The sequence below is a fragment of the Mustela erminea genome, chromosome 11 (genome assembly GCF_009829155.1).
Source record: "Mustela erminea isolate mMusErm1 chromosome 11, mMusErm1.Pri, whole genome shotgun sequence".
NCBI lineage: Eukaryota > Metazoa > Chordata > Mammalia > Carnivora > Mustelidae > Mustela > Mustela erminea.
The window spans coordinates 102,646,689-102,667,204 of NC_045624.1; positions in this window are offsets into that span (position 1 = coordinate 102,646,689).

Below are 20,516 nucleotides of genomic sequence, written 5' to 3' on the forward strand. Positions count from 1 at the left end.
GCAATCGTAAATGGGATCAACTCCTTAATTTCTCTTTCTTCTGTCTTGTTTTTGGTGTATAGAAATGCAACTGATTTCTGTCCACTGATTTTATATCCTGACACTCTACTGAATTCCTGTATGAGTTCTAGCAGATTTGGAGTGGAGTCTTTTGGGTTTTCCATATAAAGTATATAATCTGTAGAGAGTGAGAGTTTGACTTCTTTGCTAATTTGATTGTCTTTAATGTCTTTTTGTTTTTGATTGCTGAGGCTATGACTTCGAGTACTATGTTGAGTAGCAGTGATAATAATTGATATCCCTCCTGTGTTCTTGACCTTAGTGGAAAAGCTCTCAGTTTTTCTCCATTGAGGATGATATTCACTGTGTGTTTTTCATAGATGGCTTTGATGATATTGAGGTATGTATCCTCTATCCCTACACTGTGAATAGTTTTGATCAAGAAAGGATGCCATACTTTGTCAAATGCCTTTTCAGCATCTATTGAGAGTATCATGTGGTTCTTATTCTTTCTTTTATTAGTGTGCAGTATCACATTGATTGATTTGCATATGTTGAACCAAACTTGCAGCCCAGGAATTAATCCCACTTGATCGTGGTGAATAATCCTCTTAATGTACTGTTGGATCCTATTGGCTAGTATTTTGGTGAGAATTTTTGCATCTGTGTTCATATTGGTTATAGGTCTGTAATTCTCCTTTTTGATGGGGTCTTTGTCTGGTTTTGGGATCAAAGTGATGCTGGCCTTGTAAAATGAGTTTGGAAGTTTTCCCTCCATTTCTATTTTTTGGAACAGTTTCAGGAGAATAGGAATTAGTTCTTCTTTAAATGTTTGGTAGAATTCCCCCAAGAAGCTGTCTGGCCCTGGGCTTTTGTTTGTTGGGAGATTTTTGATGACTGCTTCAATCTCCTTACTGGTTATGGGTCTGTTCAGGTTTTCTATCTTCCTGGTTCAGTGTTGGTAGTTTATACATCTCTAGGAATGCATCCATTTCTTCCAGATTGTCAAATTTTCGGGTGTATAGTTGTTTATAATATGTTCTTAAAATTGTTTGTATTTCTTTGGTGTTGGTTGTGATCTCTCCTCTTTCATTCCTGATTTTATTAATTTGGGTCCTTTCTCTTTTCTTTTTGATAAGTCTGGCCAGGAGTTTATCAATCTTATTCTTTCAAAGAACCAGTTCCTAGTTTTATTTATCTGTTATACTGTTCTTTGGTTTGATCTCATTGATTTCTGCTCTGATCTTTATTATTTCTCTTCTCCTGCTGGGCTTAGGGTTTATTTGCTCTTTTTGTTCCACCTCCCTTTAGGTGTAGGCTTAGGTTGTATATTTGAGACCTTTCTCATTTCTTGAGAAAGGTTTGTGTTGTTATATACTTTCCTCTCAGGACCTCCTTGCTGTATCCCAGAGATTTTTAACAGTTGTGTTTTCATTTTCATTTGTTTCCATGAATTTATAAAGCCTTCTTTAATTCCTTTGTTGACCCATTTATTCTTTAGTAAGACGCTCTGTAGTCTCCATGTATTTGAGTTCTTTCCAACTTTCCTCTTGTGGTTTAGTACTAGTTTCAAAGCATTGTGGTCTGAAAATATGCAGGGACTGATCCCAATATTTTGGTACCAGCTGAGACCTGATATGTGACCCAGCATGTAATCTATTCTGGAGAATGTTCCATGTGCACTAGAGAAGAATGCGTGTTCTTTTGCTTTGAGATAGACTGTTTTGAATATATCTGTGATATCCATCTGGTCTAGTGTGCTATTTAAAGCCTTTATTTCCTTGTTGATCTTTTGCTTAGATGATCTGTTCTGAAATGGTGAGGGAGGTGTTTTTACCCCCTTTCAGTGAGGAGGTGTTAAAATCCCCTACTATCATTGTATTATTGTCAATATGTTTCTTTTATTCTGTTATTTGTTGGTTTATGTAGTTGGCTGCTCCCATGTTAGGGGCATAGATGTTTAAAATTGTTAGATCTTCTTGTTGGACAGACCCTCTAAGTATGATATAGTGTCCTTCCTCATCTCTTATTATAGTCTTTGGCTTAAAATCTAATCGATCTGATATAAGGATTGCCACCTGAGCTTTCTTTTATGTCCATTAGCATGGTAAATTATTTTCTACCTCCTCACTCTAAATCTGGAGGAGTCTTTGGGTGTAAAATAAGTTTTTTGTAGACAGCATATCAATGGGTCTTTTTTTAAAATCCATTCTAATACCCTGTGTCTTTTTATTGGGGCATTTAGCTCACTTACATTCAGGGTAACTACTGAAAGATATGAATTTAGTGCCATTGTATTGCCTGTAAGGTGACTGTTAATGTATATTGTCTCTGTTCCTTTCTGGTCTATGCTACTTTTAGGCTCTTTCTTTGCTTTGAGGATCCCTTTAAATATTTCCTGTAGGGTTGGTTTGGTGTTTGCAAATTCTTTTAGTTTTTGTTTGTCCTGGAAGCTTTTTATTTCTCCTTCTACTTTCAATGGCAGCCTAGCTGGATATAGCATTCTTGGCTGCATATTTTTTAGTGCTATGAATATATCTTGCCAGTCCTTTGTGGCCTGCCAGTTCTCTGTGGATAGGTCTGCTGGAAATCTAATATTTTTACCATTGTATGTTCCAGACATCTTGTCCCAAGCTGCTTTGAGGATTTTCTCTTTGTCACTGAGACCCGTAAGTTTTACTATTAGATGATGGGACATGAACCTATTTTTATTGATTGTAAGGGGGATTCTCTGTGCATCCTGGGTTTTGATGCTTGTTCTCTTCCCCAAATTGGGTAAGTTCTCTGCTATAATTTGCTCCAATATGTTTTCTGCCCACCCCTTCTTCTTCTGGGATCCCAATTATTCTAACATTGTTTCATTTTATGGTATCACTCATCTCTCAAATTCTCCCTTTGCGGTCCAGTAATTGTTTCGCTCTTTTTCTCAGCTTCTTTATTCTCCATCATTTGGTCTTCTATATCACTAATTCTCTCTTCTGCCTCATTTATCCTATCAGTAAAAGCCCCCATTTCTTAATTGTACTTTATTAATAGCTTTTTTGATTACAAATTGGTTAGATTTTAGTTATTTTATTTCTCCAGAAAGGGATTTTATTTCTCCAGAAAGGGACTCTTTAGTATTTTCTATGTTTTTTTTTTTTTTTTTTCCAAGCCCAGTTAACATCTTTACAATCATCATTCTGGACTTTAGTTCTGACATCTTACTAATGTCTGCATTGATTAGGTCCCTAGGTCCCTAGCCATTAATACCGCATCTTGTTCTTTTTTTTGAGGTCAGTTTTTCTGCCTTATCATTATATCCAGAGAAAAATAGATGAATGAGAGAACAAAGTACTAAAAGTATAGCAATGACCTCAGAAAAAATACACTAACAAAATCAGAAGAGACCCAAAATCAGGGGAAGAAAAAAGGAAAAAAATATCCATCTCTCTGTCTCTATCTATCTATCTATCTATGACTAGATTGGTGAATAGAACAGAATCACATGCTTGATTTTGGGTGTATTTTGGTCTGTTAGAAGAAATTGCCACCGAAGATTTTAAGGAAAGAAAAAGTTCTATATATATACACAAAAATAGGGGTAAATATGATGGAGGGATGGAATATGACTATAAAATGAAAATTTAAAAAAGATTTTAAAAAAGAAATTGATAACATAAGAAGTTGGTTGAAGAAAGAAAAAAAAAGGAGAGAATGTGATCAGGCTGGAAACTAGATCAAAGCTTTTTGATAGATTTAGGGTGTATTTTGCTCTGTTAGAAGAAAATGTATCCCAAAATTTTAAAGAAAGAAAAACTTATAGGTATACAAAAAATAAAGTTAAATACAATGAATATGACTATAACAATGAAAATTTTAAAAGGCTTTTAAAAGGGCATTGATAAGACAAAATAGTTAAAAAATGTTAAAATAGGAAAGAGGAAAAATTTTAAAAAAGAACAAGAAGAAATAAAATTTTAAAAAATCTAACTTTGAAAGACTAAATATGGGGAAAAAGCCATGAATTCTATGTGCTATATTCCCCTAGCTCTCAAGTTACGCAGTTCTTATTGATTGGTGAATTTGGTCTTGGCTGGAATTTCTTGCTGATCTTCTGGGAGAGGAGTCTGTTGCAGTGATTCTCAAATGTCTTTGCCTGGGGCAGAACTGCACCGCCCTTTCCAGGGGCCAGGCTAACCAATCTGCTTGGGTTTGCTCTCAGGAGCTTTTGTTCCCTGAACTCTTTCCGTAGAGCTCTGGAGGATGGGAATGAAGATGGCAACTTCCCTATCTCTGGCCCTGGAGGAGCTGAGAGCTTGGGGCCCCACTCCTCAGTGCACCCTCAGAGAAAAGCAGGCAATCCCTCCCATCTCTCTGGTCTCCGGCCATGCTCTTTGCTCACCTGGCCTGTGACTGAGCCTTTCTATCTCTGTTGCACAGCCTTGCTTGGAGTCTCCACACCCAGCCAATTCCTGCCACGTGCTCCTGTGCCACTCCTCCTGGAGGAGGAAGGTGAGTCTCCCCAGATCTGCCACTTGTGAGGACACAGCTCAAAGAACAGTGGCCCAACTGTGACTCAGATCATAGTTAAAGGTAACCCCGAGCTGAGAGCCCACTGGTTTGTTCTGTCTGTGCAGCCAGCCTCCCCGCTCTGATACCTGGGAGCTCTGTTACACTCAGACATCCCTGGTCTTTCTGTGACCCCAAGGGACCTGAAACCACACTGACCCAGTGAAGGTTCCACTTCCTTATATATAAATGTAGGTTCTTTTTTATTAGGCTACAAAATTATTTCATGCATATGAAAACCAAGTGTATACAAAAAAGGCCATGTGTATTTGCAAACATATACCTCAGTGGTCCACAACTTTGGGCCCCGGAACAAAGAGCAGCCAAATCTCCCTCCTTCCTTTGTGCCGTTAGAAGGGAATATAATACATAGTTATTGAGAACATGTTTGTGTCACTGTACTAACTAAGTGATGTATCATAAATAGCTCCAAACATTTTGAAAGAACCATTCCAATGTTAGGTTAAAAACTACCAAAATAACAAATACATGATCATTAAAAATACTGGCTATAGAAGAGATAGTTTCTTTACAAATAGAAATTAATCTTACTTTTAAATAATTCAGAAATTTGAATATCTCTAATTTTCTGAAGTCTGATGAACAAGGACCTATGAATCTCTTTATAACCAATGTGAATGATACTTAATGCTCTAAAATTAAAATGTCCCCTATAAATCAATGGAATGATTTTCATATCACAAAGATCTGTGATAAGTAAGATACTGACTTGAGGAAAGAAATGGATAAGAATATGATTAGAACAGCAAATAATCAAGGAAAGGAATTAGATCCTACAGACCCACACATAGCAAAACCACATTCACATGAATAGACATGCAACTTGTAAGGCTAAGTTCAATTTATGGCAAACATTGGACAGTTTAAAATTTTTGTTCCCAAAATGGAGAAAGTAGTAGTTAGTGGCAAATATTTTGAGGAAAGTATCTTGGGTTTCCTTGTATATTATTCCTTAAGACTTCCCTGCTGTTTTTACAAGACTGGATTCACATAATGGTGTAATCAAGAAACATACAATTTCCCTTTTATGAAGAAAGCATGGTATCCAACAAGACTCTTTCCTGTCCTCTGTATTTATTAGACTTCATATTACCCTTCTTCACATTAGGCTAAATAAAGGCTAACATAGGTATCAAAGAGGGACACCTGGGTGGCTCAGTCTGTTAAGCATCTGCCTTCAGTGCAGATCATGATCCCAGGGTTCTGGGATCAAGTTCTGCATCTAGTTTCTTGCCCAGTGGGGAGCCTGCTTCTCCCTCTGCCTACTGCTCCCCCTTCTTGTGTGTGCTCTTTTTCTCTCTCCAACAAATTAAAAAATAAAATAAGATAAAATAAAATAGGTACAAAAGAATAGATTCATTGAATAGTTGATGCTTGCTTTTTTTCACCATTAAAGCATCAGCTCTTAATAGGAAGAGCACTGTATTCAGCAGGAGCCAGAACTGGAAGTAGCATTTGATGGGAGATTTCACGTTCACAGATGTGATCTTTGAACAACAGAAAGCAAATAAGCTAAAGTTGGATCAAACCAGATGTACAGCTTCCAAGCTCAGCCAAACAAGTTGTCAAGAGGTGGCTGGTCTGCTGAGCTGAAGTAATCCAAAGTTATTAATTTAGACTTACCCCACCTACACAATGCATCATCTTGATTTTGTAGCTCCCTTTCCCCAAGATGCAGAAATTATTTCAGCACAAGTGCTGTAAGGGAATGCACAGAAGATGACAAACTTTCATAGCCTTAGAGATATGGCACCTTGCTCATTTGGGGTCTTGGGGACACTCATGCACAGCTCATTCCCTCCTCTTATCACTTTACCCAGAGATAGTACAATCCAAGGGTAGTGATACATTCTAAGCCCAGATTTGTAAACCATAAAAACAGTGTCTTCCCAGTGGAGTCCATGCTCCCTTCTCAGTGTGAATGTACCTGTGGAACCAACTTTGTTTACAAGGGATTTATCATTAAGCCTTAAATTGGAACAAATGTTTTGAGGAATTCATCATACAGAACCTTGTGAATGGCTCCCTCCTTCATCCTGGTGCAGCTTTCTGGAGATCCAACGGTCAAGCCCAATGGACTGTCTCACTTGACTTGAACTGTACAACCATAGATACATGACTCATGGTAGTGCCCGTGAATAAAACACCCCATCCTGTTTTTCAGCTCAGCTTACTTTCATGACATGTTAGAAATCCCTTTGATTGAGGTTCTAGAAACATTGAATTCTGCCTGTTGAGTAAGAATTTAGAGCAGCTTCTGCCTCAGAGTGGCTCCTCAGTTCTAACATCTCTTCAAGTAGAATTCTTTTGGTCTTTGGATTTGCAGTCTGAGCAAAGTGAACAAATATTTGGATAGTAAAAAGGAAGGTTTTATAATGAAGAAATCATAATGTAACCCTGTTTTGAATCTGCTCTGTTCATTTTAAATTATAGTCAAAGAAGTTCATTATGAGGAGGATTTTAGACTCTTCAAGGAGAGATATTTCCTGGAGAAGAATGAAGAAGAGATTGAAGCTTGAGGGACTTAATGTGGGATTTCATTCCTATTACTCAGAAAGGGGGGGCGAGGTAAAGCAGGGAGAAAGGAGAGTGTGCTTGTGAACACGCAGGGAATAAGAATCACAAGGGAGTTGAACAGAAGTCAGCAGTGTGTGGGGAAAGGAAGTAAGTTGAACTTTTCCCTTGTTTCCACTTCTGATCTGGGAAAGGATCTGATCCACGGTAAAAAGGAGCTAGGAAAATGTATCTCGTTGTTTCCTTGAATCCAGTCATTAATAAAGATGAGTGGTAACATAATGACATTACATACATAATAATTGTACATGTATGTATTAATTCAGTTCAGGCAGTGCATATACATTTTTTAATAGAACTATATGGAGGAGGAGCTTATAATGATATGGGCCTTCTTCCTCACCTTTCTCCCTCCCAAGGCCATCCTTCCTGGGCAACCACTTTGATTCTTATTTTGAAGCTGCTCCTATTTCTAAACAATATGATTTTATACTGTTAATTATGTTGATAATATGTTTATACTGATATTTCTTAATTTATAGACTCTTTACATTTCTTTCCAGTTACCTGTGGGATAGAAGAACTTTAAGCCTTTTTATACCTTTTATCCCCTAAGGTATGTTTGTTTGTTTGTTTGTTTGTTTTTTAGTACGGACATACCTCATTTCACTGTGCTTTGCTTTATTGTGCCTTATAGATATTGCATTTAAAAAAAAAAGATTTATTTATTTCAGAGAGAGAGAGAGGGCACAACAGGGGGAGAGAGGCAGAAGGAGAGGGAGAGAATCCTCAAGCAGACTCCTTGTTGAGCATAGAGCCTGATGTGGGACTTGATCCCAGCATCCTGGGATCATGACCTGAGCCAAAATCAAGAGTGTCACGCTTATCTGACTGAGCCACCCGGGTGTTCCCAGATATCCCATTTTTTTTAATTGAAGGTTTATGGCAACCCTGTATGGAGCAAGTCTCTCAGAGCCATTTTTCCAACAACACTTGCTCAGTTCATGTCTCTGTGTCACATTTTGGTAATTCTAAAAATGTTTCCATCTTCTTCATTATTATTCTATTTGGATTGCTGCAAGCTGATGACAAAACTTCAGTGTGTTTCTTGAGTAAGATCTACTCCTGGTGAAGATGCTGTGAAGACTGTTGAAATGACAACAAAAAATTTGGAATATTGTATATACTTAATTCACAAAGCAGCAGGAAGTTTTGAGAGGATTGACTCCAATTGTGAAACAAGTTCTACTGTGAGGAAAATGTTACCAAACAGCATAGCCTGTTATAAATTTTTTGTGAAAGGAAGTCAATCACTGAAGCAAACTTATTTTAAGAAAATTATACAGCCACCTCAACCTTCAGGAACCACCATCCCAAGTAGGCAGTAGCTGTCAACAGCAGACAAGACCCTCCACGAGCCAAAAGATTATGACTCACTGAAAGCTCAGGGGATGGTTAGCATTTTTTAGCAATAAAGTTTTTTTTTTTTTCTTCCTGTGTGTGCATGTCAGAGAGAAAGAGAGAGAGAGAGAGAGAGAAGGAGTAGAAGGAGGGGGCGAGTGCCTACCATTGAGCTCTACCTGGGGTTCCATCTCATGACCCTGAGATCATGACCCTGAGATTGTCATTAACCTGAGCCAAAATTAAGAGTTGGACACTTAACCAACTGAACCACCTAGGTACCCCACAATAAAGTATTTTTAAATTAAGGTATTTTTAAGTTAAATTAATTTAAATTAAGTATTTAAAATATCTTTAAATTTTTAAATTAAGGTGTGTTCATTGTTTGTATAGGCATAATGCTATCACACACTTAATAGACAACAGTGAAGCATAAACATAACTTTTATGTGCACTGGGAAACTGAAAATATTATTTGACTTACTTTATTGTGATATTCCCCTTATTGTGGTAGTCTGGAACTGAAATGGTAATATCACTGAGGTATGCTTGTATATAGTTTTGTTTATTTTATTTAATTAAACTTTTATCTTTGAGATACTTGTAGAATCACATATGGTTATAAGAAAGAATTCAGAGATCCACTTACACTCTACTCGGTTTTCCTTCATGGTAATGTCTTGGGAAGGTATAGTACATGATTATAGCCAGGATATTGTCCTTGACACAGTCTAAGAGACAGAGTATTGCCATCGTCCCCAAACCCCTCACATCACCCTTCCAGAGCCAGGCCAGTTCCTTCTTATCCCCTCTCCTTCATCTCTATAATTTTGTCATTTCAAGAATGATATGTAATTGAAATTTTAAGTATGTCATCTTTTGGAATAGGCTTCTTTTCCTTTGGTATAGTTCTGTGGGGATTCGTCTAGGTTTGGGCATGTATCCATAGTCTGTTCTTTTTTATGGTTGAATAGTATTCTAAGATGTGGATTTACTACACTGTCTTTAGCATCTGCCCACTGAAGCGCATCTGGGTAATTTTCAGTTTTTGACAACTGTGAACAATGTGTGAATACAGGCTTTCATTCTTCTGGGATCAGTGCCCAGGAATGCCCAGGAATGCCCAGGCTGGGATGTACTGGGGCTTGCAGGTAGTCTATTAACCACCACTCTGTTTCCCAGAGTGACCCTCCATTGGACATTCCCACCATTGGTATGTGAATGATCTTGTTTCTCCACATCTGCACCAATATCAGAGAATCTCAATTTTTTTAAATTTTAGCATTTTGAAAAGTGTGTTGTAACATCTCATTGTGGTTTTCATTTACATTTCTTTAATTGCTAATGATGTAGAACAAACACCTTTTCATGTGCTTTTGTTTCGATCTGTATATTCTTTTTGGTGAAATATCTCTTCATCTCTTTTTACAAATGTTCTAATAAGATGACTTTAATTTTTACTGCTGAGTTTGAGAGTTCTTGATATGTTCTCATCCTTTGTCAGGTACGTTGTTGGCAAATATTTTCTCCCACTGTGCAGTTTTTCTTTTTGTCCTAAAAGGGTCTCTTATAGAAGAAAAGATTAAATCTTGAAGTACAATTTATCAACTTTCCCTTTCATGGATCATGTTTCTGGTGTCAAGTCTATAAACTGTTCATCTAGTCCTAGATCCTGAAGATTTTCTCTTATTTTTTTTAAGTGTTATAGTTTTATACTTTATTCTGTGATCTATTTTGAATTAATTTTTGTATAAGATGTGAGAGTTCGAGGGTTTTTTCTTGTTTGTTTATTTGTTTTGCTTATGGTTGCTCAATTTGCTCCAGCGACATTTCTTGAAAATGCTATTTTTCCTCTCTTGAATTGTTTTTGCACTTTATAAAAAACCATTTGCGCATATCTGTGCAAATCTATTTCTGAGTTCTCTGCTCTAGGCCACTGATTAATGATTCCATCCCTCTGCCAATGTCAAGCAGGCTTGATTACTGTAACTATATAGTAAGCCTTGAAAATGGTGTAAGTGATTCCTCCCACTTTATTATGGTTTTAAAAAAAGTTTTTTTTTTTTACTTCCTTTGCCTCTTAATATAAAATTTAGAATATTATTATCCATATGTACAAACATTTTGGCAGAAATCCCATTAAAACTGTCAATTTGAGGAGATTTGACACCTTCACTCTGTTGTATTCTAATCCATGACCATGTCATTTCTTTCCATTTCTTTAGGTCTCTGTTTCCTGTTGCCAACACTGTGTCGTTTTTGGCGTATGTGCCCTGTACTTGTTTTGTTAGATTTACCTAGGTATTTTATTTTAATTGAGATATAATGGGCATATATCATATGCATTTCAGGTATACAACATGATAATTTGATACTTGTATATACTGCAAAATATTCACCACAATAAGTCTAGTTAATATCCATCACCACACAACTACAATTTTTTTCTTGTGACTGGAACTTTATCTTAACAACTTTCAAATATGCAACACAGTATTATTAACTATAGTTGCCATGCTGTACACTATATCCCTAGGACTTACTTATTTTGTAAGTGGAAATTTGTACTTTTGACCCCCTTCACCCATTTCACCGTCTCACCTTCCACTCTGCACCTCTGACAACAACCCGTCTGTTCTCTGTAGGAGTGAGCTTGTTCTGTTTTGTTTTAGACTCCACATAGAAGTGAGATGACGGGTATCTTTCATTCTCTTTTTCTTTCTCTGACTTACTTCACTTAAGCATAATGTCCTCAAAATTCATCCATGTTGTCACAGATGACAAGATTTCTTACTTTTATGGGGGGCTGAATTATATTCAATTGTAAACATATTCTTCATTTTCTCTATTCATTCATCCATAGATGGACTCTTAGGCTGTTTCCTCATCCAGGCTATCATAAATAATGCTGCAAAAAATGTGGGGGTGCAGATATATTTGTATGTTATTTTTTGTTTCCTTCCGATAAATACCCAGAAATGGAATTGTTGGACCATAGGGGGGTTCTATTTTTAGTTTTTTGAGGAACCTGCATACTGTTTTCCATAGTGACTGAACCACTTTATGCTCTCAAAAGTAGTGCGTAAGGGTTTACTCTTCTCCACCTCCTGGCTAATAATGCTATTTCTTGTCTTTTTTATAATAACCAGTCTAACAAGTGTGAGGGGATAACTTATTGTGGTTTTGATTTGCTCCCATGCCCATTTTTAAATCAGATATTTGTTTGTTTTTGCTATTGAGTTGTAGGAATTCTTCATATATTTTGGATATTAACCCTTTATCAGATATAGAGTTTGCAAATATTTTATCCTATTCTTAAGTTGTCTTTTCTTTTTGCTGATGGTTTCCTTTGCTTTGTGGAAGCTTTTTAATTTCATGTAGTCCCACTTGTTTATTTTTGCTTTTGTTTTTGTCTTAGCTTTTGTGTGAAATACAAAAAAAATTGTCCAATAGTGATGTCAAGGATCTTACTGCCTATTTTTCTTTTAGGAGTTTGATGATTTCAAGTCTATGTTCAAATCTTTAATCCATTTTGGGTTCATTTATGTGTATGTGGCTTATTAATGGTTTTGCACGTGTCTGTCCACCTTTCCCAATACCATTTATTAAAGAGACTGTCCTTTCCCCCTTGTATATTCTTGGCTCCTTTGTTACAAATTAATTGACTTTGTTATAAATTAATTAATAATTTATTAGTATGTGGGTTCTCTATTCTGTTCCACTGATCTATATATCTGCTTATATATTAAAATCGTAGTGTTTTGATTACTATAGCTTTGATCATAGTTTCAAATCAGTAAGTGTTATGCTGTCAGCTTTGCGCTTCTTTCTGAAGTTTGCTTTGGCTATTTGGAGGTCATTTGTGGTTTCATGCAGATTGAGGATGATTTCTTATCTTTCTGTGAAAAATGCCATTGGAATTTTGATAGGGATTGCATTGGATCTGTAGATTGTTTGGGGGGTAGAATGAACATTTAACAATATCAGTTCTTCCAATATATGAGTAATAATTATTTTTCCATTTATTTGTATCTTATATAATTTATTTTATCAGTGTCTTATCACTTTTAGTGTACAGGTTTTTCCTCCTTGGTTAAATTTATTCCTAGGAATTTTATTCTTTTCAATACTATTATAAATGGAATTTTTTAAATTCCCTTTTGGATAGTTTGTCATTAATGTATCAAAATACAAATGATTTTTGTATATTGATTTTGTATCCCACAGCTTTATTGAGTTCATTAGTTCTAACAATTTTTTGATAGAGTGTTTAGGGTTTTCTTTATATCATATCATGCCATCATCAAATAGATTTAATAGAGGTATTTGATAGTTTTACTTTTTGCTTTCTGCTTTAGATATCTTTTATTTCTTTTTCTTGTCTGATTGCTGTGGCTAGGACTTACAATACAATGTTGAATAAAAGTGGTGAGAGTAGGCAGCCTTCTCTTCTTCCTAATCATAGGGAGAAGTTTTAGCATTTCACTGTTGATTGTGATATTGGCTGTGGGTTTGTCATATATGACTTGTATTGTTGAAGTATGTTACCTCTCCACCAATTTTTAAGTGTTTTTATAAAAAATGGATGCTAAATGGATGTCAAATGTTTTTTCTGCATCTATTGAGATAATCATATCTGCATTTTGTTAATGTGTTGTTACATTGATTGATTTGTAGATATAGAGCCATCGTTGTATCCCTTGGATAAAGCCAACTTGATGATGACAAATAAACCTTTAAATGTATTGTGGAATTCAGTTTGCTAATATTTTGAAAATTTTTGTGTGTATGTTCATCAGGGATATCGGCTTGTAGTTTTCACGTGTTTTGGAGTCCCTCCTATTTTTTGGAAGAGTTTGAGAAGAATTATTTATTTTTCATTAAATGTTTGGTAGATATTCCATGGAATCTATTTGGTCCTGGACTTTTGTTTGTTAGGAGATTCTTTCTTACTGGTTCAGTCTCCTTATTAGTAATCTGTTCAAGTGTTGTGTTTCTTCATGATTTAGTCTTGGTAGGTTATACCTTTCTAGGAATTATTCATTTTTTCTAGGTTGTCCAAATTTTTGGTGTATAATTGTTCATAGGAATCTCTTACAATCCCATGTATTTCTGTGGTATCATTTGTAATGTTTCCTCTTTCCTTTCTGATTTTACTTGAGTCCTCTATTTTTTTCTGGGAGACTCTAGCTAAAGTATGCATGTTTTGTTTATCTTAAACACACACACACACACACACACACACACACACACACACACACACCCCTCTTAGTTTCATTGATCTTTTCTGTCTCTATTTCATTTATTTCCATTCTGGTTTTTTTTTTTTTTTTAATTTTCTTCTTTCTATTAACTTTGGGCTTAGTTTGTTCTTCTTTTTTCTAGTCCCCTAAGGTGTAAAGTTATATTGTTCATTTGAGATGTTTTTTTGTTTCTTAACATAGACATTTATCATGATGCAATTCCCTCTCAGAACTGCTTTTGCTACATCCCATAAATTTTGCCATGCTGCATTTTCATTTTTATTTGTCTAAAGGTGTTTTTTTTAATTTCTGTTTTTATTTGACTAATGGGTTGTTCAGTAGCATGTTGTTTAACTTGCACATACTTGTGAATTTTCCATTTGTCTCCTTGTAATTGATCTCTAGTTTCATACCTATGTGGTCAGAAAAGATGTTTGATATGATGTCAGTTTTCTTAAATTTATTAAAACTTTTTTTCTGGCCTAACATATAATCTATCTTCAAGAATGTTTTGTATCTGCTTGAGAAGAATGTATATTTTGTGTCTTTTGAATGGAATGTCTTATAAATGTCTAAATCCGTCTGGTCTAATGTGTCATTTAAGGCCAATATTTCTTAATGATTTTCTGTTTGGATGATATATCTATTGATGAAAGTGGGGTATTAAGTTCCCTACAATTATTGTATTCTTGTTTATTTCTCCCTTTAGATCTATTAATGTTTGCTTCTTAGGTGTTCTTAGGTGAGATGCATAAATATTTATAATTGTTATATCTCTTATGGATTGACCACTTCATTTTTATATAATGACCTACTTTTTCTTTTACTATAGTCTTTGTCTTAGAATCTGTTTTGTCTGATGTTAAGTGTAGATACTCCAGCTTTCTTGTCATTTGCATAAAATATTTTTTTCAATCCCTTCACTTTCAGTCTGTGTGTATCCTTACCTCTGAAATGAGTCTCTTGCAGGTAGCTTTAATTGGCTCCTGTTTTTTCATTTATTCAGCCATTTTATGTATTTTGACTGGAGAATTTAATCCATTTATATTTAAAGTAATTATTGAAAAGTATGTACTTACTGAAATTTTGTTAATTTTTTTGGGGGGGCCATTTTGTAATTCCTTTGAAGAAAAGATTCTTCTTTTCTTGCTCCCTTCCTTTGTGATTTGATGATTTTCGGTAGTGGCATGCTTAGATTACTTTCTCTTTATCTTTTGTGTATCTTTTTTTTTTTTTAAAGATTTTATTTATTTACTTGACAGAGAGAAATCACAAGTAGACGGAGAGGCAGGCAGAGAGAGAGAGAGAGAGAAGCAGGCTCCCCGCTGAGCAGAGAGCCGGATGCGGGGCTCTATCCCAGGACCCTGAGATCATGACCCGAGCCGAAGGCAGCAGCTTAACCCACTGAGCCACCCAGGCGCCCCTATATTTTGTGTATCTATTATAGGTTTTCGCTTTGTGATTACCATGAGGCTTATACAAAGCAACTTATATTTATGGCAGTTTATCTTAAGTTGATAACAATTTAGGCTTGAATGCATTCTAAAACTACATTTTAATCCTCCCTATTATATTTTATGTTTTTGATGTCACAATTTATATGTTTTTATCATATGTATTAGGTAGTTACAGTATTATGTTTTTACTAATTTTGTCTTTTAATCTTTCTGCTAACTTTGTAACTGATTAAATCATCACCTTTACATTAGAGTATTCATAGATCTACATAATTCATAAATATATATTACCAGTGAGATTTATACTTTCATGTTTTCCTAGTACTAGTCAATGTCCTTTTGTTTCAAGTTAAAGAGTGCCTTTAACATTTCTTGTAAGAGCTGTCTAGTGATGATGAACACCTTTAGCTTTTGTTTGTCTGGAAATTTTCTTTTCTTTTCTTTTCTTTTTCTTTTTTTTTTTTTTTTTTTAGCTCTGTCTCAATTCTGGATGGCAGTTTTGTTGGTTAGAGTATTCTTGGTTGGCAGTTTTTTTTCTTTGAACACTTTGACTATACCATGTTTCTCTCTTTTGGCCTGAAAAGTTTTTACTGAAAAATATGCTGACAATTTTATGGGGGTTTCTTTGTACATAACACATTATTTTTAAACCTCTCTCCCTGCCTTTAACGTTCTCTTCTTGTCTTTAAATTTTAACATTTTAATTATAATGTGTCTTGGCGTGGAGCTCTCTGGGTTTCTCTTATTTGGAACTCTCTGGGCATCTGTATGGATCTGTATGTTTTTCCCTTTTTCAGGTTAGGGCGGTTTTTAGCCATTAGTTTTTCAAATAAGTTTTATGTCCCTTTCTTTCTCTCTTCTCTTTCTGGGACCCCTATAATGTGAATGTTGGTCTGCTTGATATCGTTCCATAAGTCCCTTTAGATCTCTTCACTCCTTTTTATTATTTTTTTCTTTTTGCTATTCTTATTGGATATGTTCTACTGTCCTCTCTTTGAGTTCACTTATTCTTTCTTCTGTTTCATTTAGTATGCTTTTGAGACATTCTGGTTTTTTGTTTTTTGTTTTCAGTTTTTTGTTTTTTCAGTTCAGTTATTGTACTGTTCAGCTTTGTGACTGTTTGGTACTTTCTTATATTTTTTATTTATCAAAATTCTCACTTTCTTCATGTATTGTTCTCCTGTGCTTGGTGAACATCTCTATGGCTGTTATTTTGCACTCTTTATAAGTCTCTCATTTCTGTTTCATTAAAGCTTTTTTTTTCTGTAGTTTTAACTTGTTCTTTCTTTAAGAATGTATTTCTCTTTCTTTATTTAACTTGATTCTTGGTAATGGTTTCTATGCATTGCATAAAATAGCCACTTCTCACAGTCTTGCAGGACTGGCCTTTGTAGAAGATGAAACTTATTTTTTAACCCTGCTTCAGCTCTTGTTTATCTCTCAAACTTTTGTGACTATCCAAACAGTCTACTTTATTCTTAGTGGCTCCTCGTAGTTGAGGGTGTCTAAGACCTGTCTTTTCTCAAAAAGGAGGGTCTCAGTTAGCTCCTAGATTCAGACTGATTTGAAGCCATGCCTTCAGGCAGCAGCTTTTAAGGTTTGCAAATGTACCTCTTTTGGGGAGGTTCTTTTTGTCCTGAGCCCTGGGGTGACAGCCAGTTGAGAACTGCTTCTTTGTTTACTACTGTCTCAAACAGCCCATCAACAGAAACTCCACAAGACAACCAGAGCCAGGCTACCAAGGGATGTGTCCTCTGGGCCACAGCCACAAAAGCTGGGGTATCAAGCATGTATTCAAGCTCCTTTCTCAGAAACACTGGGGGACCAGAGATGGGACAGAAGGAGAACGTGGAGGCAACACCTTCTGGCCTCCCTGGTCTCTGCAGAGAATTGTAGTCAGCCCCTAAATGTGTGTTTAATTAGAATTCTGTCTTTGGCCCACAGCTGGGCAGAAAAGCTAATAAGCACCTTCCACAGAAAGACTAGGGGTATGTTTCAGTCCACTCTCTCTGGGCTGTGCCAAAGTGCAGGGTAGCCAGTTAAGATCTGTTTCTCTATTTGTTACAGTCCTATAGCACCCAGGAATATAACCCCATTGGCCACTAGGGCCAGAAAGGAAGTCAAGAAGCATCCCTGGGCAACAAATACAAAAACCAGAGTACCAGATATATGCACAAACTCCTTTTTAAGAAGTGATGTAGAGGGGGATGACAATGATAGCATCTACTCTCTGAGGTCTCTGTGGAGAAGCTTACCATGTGCCTTTTGTTGTGTATTCAATCAGAAGCTGCCTCTCAAGTTGCAACTGTGAAGAAAAACTAATAGGCCTCTTTCACAGAAAGACGGGGAGTTTCAGTCTGCTGTCTTTCCACTGTTCCCTGGGGTGTAGGCAGTTAAGAATGCTTTTTCCATTTGTTAAGTCTTATGAGACCCACAAATGTAAGCCTGCTGACCACCAAAGCCAGGAGGTCAGGGGTGGTAGCTGCAAAAACTGTGTGCCAAACTTTTACACAACCTAGGTGATATAGGACCTGGAGTGAAGTAGAGAGAGAACACCAAGGTAATGCCTGCTGGCCTCTGTTTTCAGAGAGTATTTCAGGAGTCCCTCAGCTGTGTGTTAAATTAGATGTCTGGCCATCAGGCCAAAGATTTAAGATAAGCTAGCAAGTCTCTTTCACAGAAAGACTGGGGTTATTTTCAATTGGCTGCCTCTGTACTGGGCCACAGGGTGAGTGAGTCCATATGAGCCCTCTAGGAACAGACCCTCTTGTGGGTCTCTTGGATATAAGCCTTGTTGGCTTTCAAAGCCAGATGCTTACAGTTTTGTCTCTCAGGAGCAGGTCTTAGAATGTGAGATGTCAGATGTGGGTTTCAAACTCCCCTGCTTAGGAAGAAACTGGAATTCTGAGTTCCCTCCAAATTGTGGGTTGTTGCACTGGGGGTGGGGTTTATGGCAAAATTGTGCCTTGGCTTCTCTTACGTATTTCATATGAGGATTTTTTGTTCACTTATTGTGTAGGAGTCACTTAGCTAGTTTTTGGATTTTTTTTTTCAGAAGGAATGACTCTGGGTATAGTTGTAGACTAGGTGTTTCTATGGGAAGAGGTGAGTTCAGGATCTTCTTACATCACCTTCTTCAATCAGGATTTCTAGTTTTTTTTTTCTATATAATTTATATTCTGGAACAGATCCACTCTTTCCTAAAGAGTGATGTATATTTTCCTCTTTTTGTCTTCTTTTTCTCTTTTTTTTATTCTTATGCATCTTCTGTTAAATTCTTTTTTACAAAGAATTTGTTTATTTATTTATTTGAGAGAGAGAGAGAGAGCGAGAAAGAGAGCACAAGGCAGAGGGAGAGGTAGAGGGAGAAGCAAACTCTCACTGAGCAGGGACCTTAATGTGGGACTCGATCCCACAACCCTGGGATCATGCCCTGAGCCAAATGAGCCACCCAGGCACTGGCCACCTTCTGTTAAATTCTTGAGGGGAACTTTGAAAGACCTTAATATCACTTATAGTTCATTCTTGTAGACAACAGAAACTTACTTTTTGTATCTTAAAAATAAAAGAATAAATCTATTGGGATCTCAGAGAATTTATGACTGTCTAGGAGTAAAACAAGAAAGCAGGAATCAGGGAACATAGCAACTGTCTCCCTAGGAGGAACATCTTGGGTAGGATCCCATTGATATTTACTGTTCCTGACACGACTGGGAAGAAAATGAGCTCCAAGAGTTTGCTTAGTCTTTGTGTCCATGATTCAATGAGGAGTCATTTTAGTTGACTAGACCATGGACCTATTCTATAGCATATACCATGTGGCAATTACAGGAAGGATTATCCCTCAGATTTTTTTCTTAACCCCAAAATATCTTCTGTTTAATTTTTAAATATAATGACGTTATATCCAATAGTATATGCATAAAAAACAACAAAGTATTTTCATTAGCTAAAAATTTACTTATCAATAGAATACATAATAAAGTATAATTTGTAGCATAAATACAAATTAGCCAATTTATCTCCATTACTTATGTTATCATTTATCTTCATTTTATGGTTATAGTGTTGCAGATCATCAAAAGATGTAGAAATAGGTGATATATTTACAGGGTATTCTAAAAATAAAAATTCCATTCATTTGTTACTATAATACTTTCTCAACATTTAGTCTGTAATCTGAATCCAACATCAGGAGATAGACTGACTCTTGGATGGCTGTTCAGAAGTAAAAATATTTGTGAAGTGTTTTTGATAGATGGATTTTTGCAAATGATTTCCTGAACATTTCATATAAATGGTACGAAGCAGTGTTTGTCCTCTGTCACTGGCTTATTCATTTACTTTAATGTCCTTAGGGATTATCCATATTATCACATATGGCAGAATTTCTCTTTTTAATGCTGCATGGTATTCAATTGTATATATAAACCACAGTTTCTTTTTCTATTCGTTCAGTGATAGACAATTAGGTGTTTCCACAGTTGCAATGAACATAGGAGTGCAAATATCTCTTTGAGCTCCCGATTTCAATTCTGCATAGACACCCAGAAGTGGGATTGCTGGATCACAGGGTAGTTCTATTTTTAATTTTTGAGAAACCTTCTTATTGTTTTCCATGATCCTGTGCCATCTTGCATTCTCACCAAGGAGTACAAGGGCTCTAATTTCTCCAGATCTTTGTTAACATTTGTTATCTTTAGTTTTTTTGACAATAGCCATCTTAACAATAGCAGGTATTATGTCATTGTGGTTTTGATTTGCATTTCCCTGATGATGAGTGATGTTGAGCATCTTTTCATGTGTCTCTTGGCCATTTATATGTCTTCTTTAGAGGAGCCCCTCGACATTAGTAACAGTGAGTAAGTAGTGAGGGATAGAAGTCAGGAATTTCCTCCTATTAAGATTACATGTAACAGGAGAAAGGTAAAGTTCTGTAGGGATACTGAGATCCTATTTGGAAGAAAGTCGAGTGCTGGGCAGTCCAAATCTGACAAACCCAGTAACCACTACATGGTCTATTCTTTACTCATACTTGATTGACTGTCTTGAAGGCTGAGGATGACTTGTGGAAGGCATTGATCCATCATCTGTTGACACTCAGTGTGCTGCTGAGAAGCCTAACATTTGTTCCTTGGTGGATGAGGTTTTATTTTTTAAACTCTAGGGAAGTTTATATATCCTCTTCTTTCTCTTCAGTTGTTCTGAGATTTCGCACCATGTGTCTAGGTTAGCACCTCTATTCATTTACTGTCTTGAGCACTTAGGTCTTTCAATCTAAAGATCTTTACCTCTGAAGAATTCTCTTCTCTTATTATTTGATAGTTTC